Below are 13,514 nucleotides of genomic sequence, written 5' to 3'. Positions count from 1 at the left end.
AGTGCTAAGAGCCATTTGAACCATTTTTGCACGGAACAAACTAACTGACAGTGCTGACAGAGGGTAAAACAACAAATACCGGCAACGATCTCTAATTTTCAAGGCAACAATGACAATGAAACCACTCAAACACTGTCGTGGACAACTTCACTTATTGTTCAGCTCCACTCTGAACTTAACGGATCGCAACGCCGACCCGTGCAATAAATCAAGAATATGAATTCAGAGTTCAGGTGCAAACAGCGAACCCCACATAAAACAGCTTACGAGTAAACACACCTGCAGATATGAAGGCCCGAAAACATGTTCCATTATAACGGCGTAATCACAGGAAAAATCATCTTAAGACAATTCCAAGAGTCCACGTCTGATAACATAAATTCTCCAATTGGCAGAGAAGTCAACCAGGTCCACGTAGCAGCAGCCGTCAACGGCCCGCAAACGTCTAGGCTCCTCAGGTAGTCTACAACACACCGCAAGTACTGATGACGTAGGCCCAATGGACTACTTTGAGAGACACGTGCTGAGCTCGTAGTGTCATCATCTCTCTCCAGTGACCTCCCTTCACTCCGGCAGAGTGCGCCATCTCGCGCCCTAGTAGCTACCAACGATCAAAGATCAAAACAGAGAGCAGGGATTGATAACCAGAGAGCCGCCACGGCTCACAAATCTCACTCCCGTTATACCATTATGTGCTGTTGTTGATATTGCTGTTGTTGTTGTGGTCTTCAGTCCTGAGACTGGTTTGATGCAGCTCTCCATGCTACTCTATCCTGTGCAAGCTTCTTCATCTCCCAGTAGCTACTGCAACCTACATCCTTCTGAATCTGCTTAGTGTATTCATCTCTTGGTCTCCCTCTACGATTTTTACACTCCACGCTGTCCTCCAATACTAAATTGGTGATCCCTTGATGCCTCAGAACATGTCCTACCAACCGACCCCTTCTTCTGGTCAAGCTGTGCCACAAAGTTCTCTTCTCCCCAATCCTATTCAATACTTCCTCATTAGTTATGTGATCTACCTATTTAATCTTCAGCATTCTTCTGTAGCACCACATTTCGAAAGCTTCTATACTCTTCTTGTCCAAACTATTAATCGTCCTTGTTGCACTTCCACACATGGCTACACTCCATACAAATACTTTCAGAAATTACTTCCTGACACTTAAATCTATACTCGATGTTAACAAATTTCTCTTCTTCAGAAACGCTTTCCTTGCCATTGACAGTCTACATTTTATATCCTCTCTACTTCGACCATCATGATTTATTTTGCTCCCCAAATAGCAAAACTCCTTTACTACTTTAACTGTCTCATTTCCTAATCTAATTCCCTCAGCATCACCAGACTTAATTCGACTACATTCCGTTATCCCCGTTTTGCTTTTGTTGATGTTCATCTTTTATCCTCCTTTCAAGACGCTATCCATTCCATTCAACTGCTCTTCCAAGTCCTTTGCTGTCTCTGACAGAATTACAATGTCATCGGCGAACCTTAATGTTTTTATTTCTTCTCCGTGGATTTTAATACCTACTCCGAATTTTTCTTCTGTTTCCTTTACTGCTTGCTCAATATACAGATTGAATAACATCGGGGAGAGGCTACAACCCTGTCTTACTCCCTTCCCAACAACTGCTTCCCTTTCATGTCCCTCGACTCTTATAACTGCCATCTGGTTTCTGTACAAATTGTAAATAGCCTTTCGCTCCCTGTATTTTACCCCTGCCACCTTTAGAATTTGAAAGAGAGTATTCCAGTCAACATTGTCAAAAGCTTTCTCTAAGTCTACAAATGCTAGAAACGTAGATTTGCCTTTCCTTAATCTTTCTTCTAAGATAAGTCGTAAGGTCAGTATTGCCTCACGTGTTCCAGTATTTCTACGGAATCCAAACTGATCTTCCCCGAGGTCAGCTTCTACCAGTTTTGATATTACCCCATACTAATCTCATCAGAAATCATATTTAGAATGAACTTTAGCAATTCCCTTTTTAGGATGTTGTAGCGTCCCTACCATGTTCAAACTTATGACGTTCTACGACGTGACTCACAGTACGTTATCCTTTTGATGGCTATTTAATTTTTTTCTCACGGCCACTTCTCTCTTGGGTGTCTCCTCTTGGAGATAGAAATGGAGGACTAGTCTGGAGATAATCATGACACTTTTTCAATTACAGATCACATCTACTGTGGATAAATATTGTGTATTGGTCTTTAATGCCGTGGTTTCTACTGCCTTGTACATCCTCACGCTATTGATCATTGCTGATTCATCCGTCTTTAGAGGAACTTGCACACTCCAAGAGTGAGAATGCCCTAAACGTCGGGAAGCTCATCCACCCTCTTTCACAAGGCTGTTGGCTGAACGAGGGTGATGTCTTATGCCGGAAGTTTTCGAAAGCAGTGACTAAATTTAAGCGATGGCGGGGTTCAAACCGATTACGGAGAACGTTTTGACTACTATTCAAAGTCGCTACCCCTAGTCCGTGGGCCGGCCGGTGTGGTCGTGCGGTTCTAGGCGCTTCAGTCCTGAACTGCTACGGTCGCTGGTTCGAATCCTGCCTCGGGCATGGATGTGTGTGATGTCCTTAGGTTAGTTAGGTTTAAGTAGTTCTAAGTTCTAGGGGACTGATGACCACAGATGGTAAGTCCCATAGTGCTCAGAGTCATTTTGAACCTAGACCGTGGATACTGGATCTCCAAGAATTAGATACTGGGTAATCTGTGGCCGGTGGATGTTCTCTTACCAGCGCACATTGACCCTGAGGAAATCAAGGCTAATTGAGAGGCGGTGAAGCATACATTTCACTTTCACACAAGAGAGAAGCTCATAGGTACAATCGAGAGGGACTGAAGAATTCACTGATCATGGGAAACATTGTCTATGTGGAGAATTTCCGGAGACAAAGTAAAAGGCCAGGTGGCATTACGAGTGATATGTTGTCCCGATTTCTCGGAGCACCTCAGGTAAATTTATCTCCTGTCGACAACTTGCTCAAAGCGCATGTAACTCATAAGGAAATCGGGGTTTATTTGAGTCAGCTGTAACAGAGTAGTGCCAAGGCAGAACGTGTTATTTAATGAGTACCCAATTTAAAGGGGGGGGGCAGATTGATACTTTCGTATCATTATTTTTTGTAGGCTGGCGGCGGTGCTTTGCTTTGAATCTCTTCGAGCGCGCTGATTCTGATGGTCCGAAAAAAGACGCAGCGCAAGCGCGAAGAGAAGACAAGAGGAGGGCTTAGGCCGTTCATAGGGGATGAGTCTGTTATTATCCAGCAATGAAGGCGGCCCAGAACAGCAGATAGTGCTAATTTTGAAAAGCAGCAAGTTTCCCTGTTTCGGGGTGGCTACGTTATGGGTAGCCACAATTTGAATCTTCACTTCTTTCGAGCTGTATCCGTTGGTTCCTAAAACACTCATTTTTGTGGGGTCAGGTTTTAATCCTAACACTAGTATACTACATCGAGGTTTACCCACTGTGAGAATGATGCCACCTCTATATAACGGACGTTGACGTTTAACTCGTGTCTGCTATATGGCATAATAATTGAGTTGTATCAAAGGTGAGGCAACTTGTTGGCTCTCGTGCGAGCTTACCTGCTCCACCATTTATGTGTTTATAAACAAATTTTGGCACTTAATTAATGGGCACTGTCCGGCCAAAGAGGACGTGCAGTAACTTAATGATCGTTGCTAAATTTATTTCCGGCATTAAGGGATGCAAAAGATGCGACACTACTTCTTTTCTGACATTATATGTAATAGTCTTCTGGATGCTATTGTATTTGTGGTGACATTGTTTTTTTCTGTTTAAGAGGTCTAATCTGTTTTCATTGGACCTCTGTGAAACCACTGGGACGACCAAGCGACCGGTGCCGAATGTAACTGTCAGTTTTTGGGAAAATATCTAAGCGACGCCTTGGCGGTGTTCGTCGGCATGCAATATGTGTTATAATTTAACCTACATTATCGGAAATGTGATTGTTCTAAGTGCAAGTCCATGGGACGGTAAAGTGTTTATTCTAATAATTTCCGCCTGTCAAATATATTTTTTTATTACACTGGGTAATTTGGTCTCTGGTTTCAGAGATCTTTGATGCTAAACTATCATATTGTGGGCAGCGTTCAAAATAATTTGGAAAAAGTACATTGTTTAACTTGCTCATTGTTTTTTAATGGTTTCTAATGGCACACTGTCCTTTTATTGGCGTCTGTAAGGTGTTTTATTAATAGCTACTACTTATCAAATAATCGGTTGCCCTTTAAATCAATTTGATGTTAACATGTATGCTTAAGTATTTCGGGATAGTATTTCTTTTATCGTAGATACTCTGATAATAATTTACATTTGTCCAATTAAAGAAATAAATATGCTCAGCCTACCGGCGGTGCCGTATATAAATAGTTTATATTAAATACAGTTGCGGAAATTTGATTAAGAGTGGGCTTTCTCGCTTAGCACTCCCAGATGTCAGAATGTTATACCGTTTTAGAGTTATTATTATAAGGTCTTCCCACAAGTAGCCCGTTTTATGCAAACGCAAACACAGTAGAAGCGCACGGCTGCCTGTTCATGTAGCTGACGCGTATGTAGCTCCCGGTACCATGCCTTATGCTGTTTTCCCAGTCACGTCTGTGGTCTTGTCTGTAGTTGTCTCTTATATTACATTGGCCCTACTGAGCAACTGATTGCGGTACTTACATCTACCAAAAGGGGTACACGAAAGGAGCCTCCCCGAAGATCATGACAACGATCGGGCGTACCCTGGGCAACGTTAGGCCTGTGCCTAACGGCCAATCCTTTCAACACCAAGACACCACAAAAAGGCTTTTATCAAAGCCAGCGCTAAATATAATGTCCATAAACATTGAAGGGCTCTCTCATGAGAAAGAAGTGCTACTTGCTGTAGCATGTAAAACTCACAACTGTGATCTCTTACTAATCCAAGAGACCCACATTGGCCCCACAAATAGAAGACCAAAGATCCACGGAATGAAATTAGTAATTGAAAGACCACACGAGCAATATGGCAGCGCAATCTTCGCCAAAATGGGCTTAGGTATTATATCTGCAGAACTGACATCTCAAGAAGACATCGAAATCTTGACTGTAGAGCTACAGTCCTGCACTGTGACGTCTATATATAAGCCACCGTGTAGGGAGTTCAGATTCAGTGAGCCAACCAACTTCAACTCACAACCAACGAAAATAGTAATGGGCGACTTCAACTGTCATGGATCAGCCTGGGGGTACAGGCACACAGACAAAAGTGGGGACGACCTAGAAACCTGGGCAGACTCGCCTTAAATTAATACACGACCCCAAACTTCAATATTCTTTCAACAGCAGCAGGTGGAACCGTGGATACAATCCAGATAACATCTTTGTCCGCGAAAACGTAGTACATCAAACCAGGAAGGATGTGGGAGAACCCGTCCCACATACACAGCACCGAGCTATATTATGTCTGGTCGAAGCAGTTGTTAAACCAGCAACCACCCATTTCCAAAGACGTTTTAATTTTAAACGTGCCCTATGGGACAAATTCTCTGAAGAACTTGACAAAGAGGTGCAGAACCTTGACGCTAGCCCGGAAAAATATGACACTTTCATTGAATTAGTTAAAACTGTCTCCCGAAGAAATATCCCCCGAGGCTGCAGAACTACTTATATCCCTGGACTTGACGGAAACTCAAAGGTTCTTCTGGAACATTACCAACAGCTCTTCGAGGAAAACCCTTTTTCAGAGGAAACAACTATGGCGGGAGAAGAACTCCTCCAGGCCATATCAGCCTCGAGAACAATGAAATGGTGTTGTCTAATCACAAACCTAGACATGAAACAGAATAACCGAAAGGCCTGGCAACTCCTTAAAAACATCAATAACGACCCCTCATCTAATACACAAAATTTGTATAAGGTCACACCAAATCAAATAGCAAATCAACTTCTACTTAATGGTAAAACCAACAGGAAGCACCCAAGAAAGAAACTACAGAGAGGCACTCAAGAGAAAGACCACCTAGGCACCCCCTTTACTCTGAAAGAATTAGAAGATTCCATCTCCATAATGAAAATTAATAAAGCCACTGGCATAGATGATCCACGCACAGAACAAATAAAAATGTTCGGACCTGTTACCAGACGGTGGTTACTAGATATTATGAACAAATGTGTTCTTGAAATGAAAATCCCCAAGACTTGGTGGAAGGCAAATATAGTAGCTATACCAAAACCTGGAAAAAACCCCACAGGCCCTAAAAATTTTCGGCCTATCTCCCTGCTGTGTCAGCTCTATAAAGTCTTAGAAAGAATGATCCTTAACCGCATCTCAGAACATGTAGACAAGAATAAAATTAAAGAGCAAGCAGAATTCCGCCCAGGAAGGTCATGCTGTGGACAAATCCTCAACCTTACACAGTACATAGAAGATGGATACGAGCGGAAACAAATTACAGGTGCAGCCTTTATCGACCTTACAGCAGCTTACGACGCCATAAACCACAGTAAGTTAATATCAAAAATATATAACACCACAAAAGACTACCGACTGGCGCAATTCATCCAGTGCCTGTTGCAGAATAGACGGTATTATGTCACGCTGCAGTCGAAGAAGAGCCGATGGCGGACCCAGAAAAACGGCCTACCTCAAGGTAGCGTCCTTGCCCCATTGCTGTATAATATTTATACCAATGACCAACCGATCAGCATGGACGCTCGCTCCTTCATCTATGCAGACGATACAGTCGTTGCCACCCAGGGAAAAACCTTTGAAGAGGTAGAAAGTAAATTAACTTTAGCGATTGAAAAGCTGGGTGACTATTATGATAATAACCACCTCAAACCAAACACAGCAAAAACCCAGGTCTGTGCTTTTCACCTACGTAATTAGGAAGCAAGGAGGAAACTCAACATAAGCTGGAAGGGACAACACCTATCTCACTGCGACACACCAAAATATATTGGGATTAAACTTGACCGTGCTCTCACCTACAAGGAACACTGTTTGGCCACAAAGATGAAAGTGAGTGCCAGGAACAACATCATCCGCAAGCTAACAAATAGCAGATGGGGAGCGCAACCTACAGTTCTCCGCACGTCAGCTTTAGCTCTATGTTTCTCCACTGCGGAGTACTCGGCACCCGTTTGGCAAAATTCCACCCACGCTGAACAAGTAAATATAGCACTGAATGAGACTGGACGCATCGTGACAGGATGCCTCCGCCCAACTCTCACAAAGCAGCTGTACCACCTCATGGGCATAGAAGAAGGACTGCCGTAGAAACCGAGAAACATAAACAGGAGACAGATCCCAGGCATCCAATGTTCGGATACAATCTTCAACCTCGCCGACTTAAATCAAGGAAGAGTTTCCTACGAACAACTGAAGCAACTCTTTTATCGCCTATAGCACGACGAGAAGAGCTGTGGTACAATGTGGACCCAGGAAGACCAGGGAATAGCCCCAGGGAAGAACCCACAGCAGGCTCTGAACTCCCATATACAACCTGGAAAGCCCTGAATAGACTACGAACAGGCGTTCAAGGTGCAGAGAAAACTTTGAAAAATGAGGCTACATAAGTGCAGACGAGCCCTGCGAGTTTGGAGAACAGCAAGACCCACAACACCTACTGGTCTGCAGGAAAATAAACAACCCGTGTTCGACTCAAGACCTATTTGGAGCAAATGACAAGACTATTCAAGCTGCAGTGTATTGGGCTTCACGTGGGATATGAAAATCACTCTGTTTCGCATCCTTAGCACATATCATTATATGTTACATACTTTCCTATATTATTGTAGTTAATTTACCTTATAACCATGTATTATTGTATTATAACTGCTTCTCTTGCATTGTAATATATATATTTTTTTCTTTTTTTTTTTTTTTTTTTGTAAAATGGTGATGTCTTGAATACGTTAAATAAATAAAATCTACCAAAAGATCTGCACACAGATAGAAACAAGGAGCATTACTGATTCTCTTTGCAACTAACAGTTCCATGTTTACATATTCAGAACTAAGTATACACTCATTATGGACTAGGAACCCCTGGTGCCTCTATTCGGACTGTGCTCCCATCTTCCAAAGTGAACAACACATTGGCTCCACCGTTGGAGACATATCCTTGGCTCCTACAACTATACCATTAAATAAAAGTCCAAGTCACACAAGACAAATGCAGACGCTCCACTCACCCACCTGCTGGATCAAGCCTCGACCTTTGACCAGGAGGAAATATCGTCTCTCCACATACAAACCTTGGATGGTTGCGCATTGCAGCTGCTCGAATCATTTCAGACACGTGTTGCGACTGCGTATTATATCGTTTACTATGAGCTCCATACTTTTCGAAGAATGCCACTCCACAACTCTGGGCATGGATCGCTTCTGCCACCATCACCAATGTTCTCCTGCTTGATGCTGAAGAAGAAGCTCAATGTCTGCACCTACGTTTCTACAACTACCCCAGTTTGGGCACTGGGATATGTCACGTATGACAGCCATTGCACACTGGTATGCCTACTGGATGGGGTTCAACATGGACGAGAAAGCAATGGTGGGAAACAATTCTGACAACTCCCTCGTCCTGAGTCTCGCCATTGAAGGATGCACCCGTCCAAAATAGGTCCCAATACAAGGTGATGGCTTTCGAGTAATTTTGCATCTCCAGTGGTTTGAAACTCCTGCTTATTCCTCCATTTCACCTGTCCACCAGCGACAAAGTAGAACATACATTGCAGATGTTTAAAAAGAAAACGTTTAAAGTGATGGTAACGGCCGGCCGATGTAGCCCAGCTGTTCTAGGCGCTTCAGTCTGGAACCGCGCGACCGCTACCGTCGCAGGGACGACTCCTGTCTCGGGCGTGGATGTGTGTGATGTCCTTAGGTTAGTTAGGGGACTGATGACCTAAGAGGTTAAGTCCCATAGTGCTCAGAGCAATTTGAGCCATTTTTTATGATAACGAACACCAGGTATTCATAACGTTCCCTAACACATAAGGAACAACTCCCTTCCACAACCATACCCAATGCAGCTCCACCACGGGTGGTAAATGCATACTCTCCTCCTAGCCCCTAATCCAGAATGGCAGATAATACCATGGGGCACTGCAGTATTGGGAAGCCCATGTGGCACAAAAGATACACAGGCGCTGGGTATGGCGTTTATAACACTTGGACGGTGTTGAGTGGTTTGAAGCACCATCAAAATTCAGGATACTTTCAGTTCACCAGTAGGCAAGTATAAGTGCCGAGATTCCAAATACCAGTTCACCTTCCATAGTGTTGTGCAGGTTGTTTCTGCTCCTACACATCCATTTAAGAGTGGAGGGATCCAACATATGACACCAATGATTTTCAAAACTGCTGAAAAGCATGGATATCGTTGACGGCTGCTTGATGGCACCGCCAAATTTGCGAGCTCTAGTATTACCTCATCAGCGCAGACCGCACTGTGCCCTGAGTCAAAGCCCACCTCGCCAGAAAATTAGTGCTCACCGCCACGACGTGGTCTTCTAATGTGTATTCGCTGCATAGCATTAACATTAGACATCACTGGTTTGGTGCTACATTTCGGTACGTCTTATGTTTTCACTCTTGGGTTACTCGTTTGGTTTTGTTGTTCTGCTGTGCCATCGCAGTTGTCCGTTTTCTTATTTTTGTAGTTATCCTGTTCGCACTTGGTAGTGCTCTTTGGGCAGTCACTTGGGGTTCTTTGAGCCGTTGCCGAATTTTCACATATTCCGGTCACAATATACGCCCTCATATATAATTGAACAGCAAAGAATAGTCTTTACGGACGAAATTGAAGCCAATAATCACATATTAAGGTAAAAACTCTTAATTTTTTTACTCCAGTCGGCTAGCGCTTTTCTGTTCACTGACGAATTAATTGACTCATAGTTTCACAAGCCATTATTCAGTTCTTTCGATCTTTCCGTCTACATGTTTTCAATAAGAGTCCAAACAGTTGTTAGTATTGCTCAAACCTTGTGTAGTCGTCATCTGCCATTAAACGTTTTTAGATCTACTTTTCTTTCTCTCTTGCGAATCTTCATCAGAGAATTTATTACACAGCCTTTTCTCTCTCCCAGTCAGCTTTTCTTTCCTAATGTATCTCCACAGCTTTTAATAATTTTTACATATACGATATCTCTTACAGTTCATGGATTCATGTTAACATGATGCCATTACTGTACTCAAAAACGCAACATCTCCGCAATTTCTCAAAACGACTTCACTTCAATTTCCTCTCATTAGAATGCTTCTTTCTGACCTCTTCTCCATATATCCCTGTCTAAACATGGCTACAAGACACTTTTTCCTTCCCAATTACATGAACTGCAAATCCATTTACGTACTGCCATTCACTCACAAGTTCCTTCCAATTTTCACTATTGTCTTTCACTTCATTTACAGCACATATGTTTTACCCCCCCCCCCCCCCCCCCCATGAACCATGGACCTTGCCGTTGGTGGGGAGGCTTACGTGCCTCAGTGATACAGATGGCCGGACCGTAGGTGCAACCACAACGGAGGGGTATCTGTTGAGGGGCCAGACAAACGTGTGGTTCCTGAAGAGGGGCAGCAGCCTTTTCAGTAGTTGCAGGGGCAACAGTCTGGATGATTGATCTGGCCTTGTAACTATAACCAAAACGGCCTTGCTGTGCTGATACTGCGAACGGCTGAAAGCAAGGGGAAACTACAGCCGTAATTTTTCCCGAGGGCATGCAGCTGTACTGTATGGTTAATTGATGATGGCGTCCTCTTGGGTAAAATATTCCGGAGGTAAAATAGTCCCCCATTCGGATCTCCGGGCGGGGACTACTCAAGAGGACGTTGTTATCAGGAGAAAGAAAACTGGCGTTCTACGGATCGGAGCGTGGAATGTCAGATCCCTTAATCGAGCAGGTAGGTTAGAAAATTTAAAAAGGGAAATGGATGGGTTAAAGTTAGATATAGTGGGAATTAGTGAAGTTCGGTGGCAGAAGGAACAAGACTTCTGGTCACGTGAATACAAGGTTATAAATACAAAATCAAATAGGGATTATGCAGGAGTAGGTTTAATAATGAATAAAAAAAATAGGAGTTCGGGTAAGCTACTACAAACAGCATAGTGAACGCATTATTGTGGCCAAGATAGACACGAAGCCCACGCCTACTACAGTAGTACAAGTTTATATGCCAACTAGCTCTGCAGATGATGAAGAAATTGATGAAATGTATGATGAGATAAAAGAAATTGTTCAGACAGTGAAGGGAGACGAAAATTTAATAGTCATGGGTGACTGGAATCCGAGTGTAGGAAAAGGGAGAGAAGGAAACATAGTAGGTGAATATGGTTTGGGGGTAAGAAATAAAAGAGGAAGCCGTCTGATAGAATTTTGCACAGAGCATAACTTAATCATAGCTAACACTTGGTTCAAGAATCATAAAAGAAGGTAGTATATGTGGAATAATCCCAGAGATACTAAAGGGTATCAGATAGATTACATAATGGTAAGACAGAGATTTAGGAACCAGGTTTTAAATTGTAAGACATTTCCAGGGGCAGATGTGGACTCTGACCACAATCTATTGGTTATGAACTGCAGATTAAAATTGAAGAAACTGCAAAAAGGTGGGAATTTAAGGAGATGGGACCTGGATATACTGAAGGAACCAGAGGTTGTACAGAGTTTCAGGGAGAGCATAAGGGAACAATTGACAGCAGTGGGGGAAAGAAGTACAGTAGAAGATGAATGGGTAGCTCTGAGGGATGAAGTAGTGAAGGCAGCAGAGGATCAAGTAGGTAAAAAGACGAGGGCTAGTAGAAATCCTTGGGTAACAGAAGAAATATTGAATTTAATTGATGAATCTAGAAAATATAAAAATGCAGTAAATGAAGCAGGCAAAAAGGAATACAAACGTCTCAAAAATGAGATCGACAGGAAGTGCAAAATGGCTAAGCAGGGATGGCTAGAGGACAAATGTAAGGATGTAGAGGCTTATCTCACTAGGGGTAAGATAGATACTGCCTACAGGAAAATTGAAGAGACCTTTGGAGAAAAGAGAACCACTTGTAAGAATATCAAGAGCTCAGATGGAAACCCAGTTCTAATCAAAGAAGGGAAAGCAGAAAGATGGAAGGAGTATATAGAGGGTCTATACAAAGGCGATGTACTTGAGGACAATATTATAGAAATGGAAGACAATGTAGATGAAGAGGAAATGGGGGATACGATACTGCGTGAAGAGTTTGACAGAGCACTGAAAGACCTGAGTCGAAACAAGGCTCCGGGAGTAGACAACATTCCATTAGAACTACTGACGGCCTCGGGAGAGCCAGTCCTGACAAAACTCTACCATCTGGTGAGGAAGATGTATGAGACAGGCGAAGTACCCTCAGACTTCAAGAAGAATATAATAATTCCAATCCCAAAGAAAGCAGGTGTTGACAGATGTGAAAATTACCAAACTATCATTTTAATAAGTCACAGCTGCAAAATACTAAAACGAATTCTTTACAGACGAATGGAAAGACTGGTAGAAGCCGACATCGGGGAAGATCAGTTTGGATTCTGTAGAAATATTGGAACACGTGAGGCAACACTGACCTTACGACTTATCATGGAAGGAAGATTAAGGAAAGGCAAACCTACGTTTCTAGCGTTTGTAGACTTAGAGAAAGCTTTCGACAATGTTGACTGGAATACTCTCTTTCTAATTCTAAAGGTGGCAGGGGTAAAATACAGGGAGCGAAAGGCTATTTACAATTTGTTCAGCAACCAGATGGCAGTTATAAGGGTCGAGGGGCATGAAAGGGAAGCAGCGGTTGGGAAGGGAGTGATACAGGGTTGTAGCCTCTCCCCAATGTTATTCAATCTGTATATTGAGCAAGCAGTGAAGGAAACAAAAGAAAAATTCGGAGTAGGTATTAAAATCCATGGAGAAGAAATAAAAACTTTGAGGTTCGGCGATGACATTGTAATTCTGTCAGAGACAGCAAAGGACTTGGAAGAGCAGTTGAACGGAATGGACAGTGTCATGAAAGGAGAAAATAAGATGAACATAAACAAAAGCAAAACGAGGATAATGGAATGTAGTCGAATTAAGTCGGGTGATGCTGAGGGAATTAGGAAATGAGACACTTAAAGTAGTAAAGGAGTTTTGCTATTTGGGGAGCAAAATAACTGATGATGGTCAAAGTAGAGAAGATATAAAATGTAGACTAGCATTGGCATGGAAAGCGTTTCTGAAGAAGAGAAATTTGTTAACATCGTGTATAAATTTAATTGTCAGAAAGTCGTTTCTGAAAGTATTTGTGTGAAGTGTAGCCATGTATGGAAGTGAAACATGGACAATTAATAGTTTCGACAGGAAGAGAATAGAAGCTTTCGGAATGTGGTGCTACAGAAGAATGCTGAAGATTAGATGGGTAGATCATATATCTAATTAGGAGGTATTGAATAGAATTGGGGAGAAGTGGAGTCTGTGGCACAACTTGACGAGAAGAAGAGACCGGTTGG

Source organism: Schistocerca cancellata, chromosome 3, assembly GCF_023864275.1.
Source record: "Schistocerca cancellata isolate TAMUIC-IGC-003103 chromosome 3, iqSchCanc2.1, whole genome shotgun sequence".
In the NCBI taxonomy this organism is placed as follows: Eukaryota; Metazoa; Arthropoda; class Insecta; order Orthoptera; family Acrididae; genus Schistocerca; species Schistocerca cancellata.
This window is presented reverse-complemented; position numbering follows the sequence as displayed.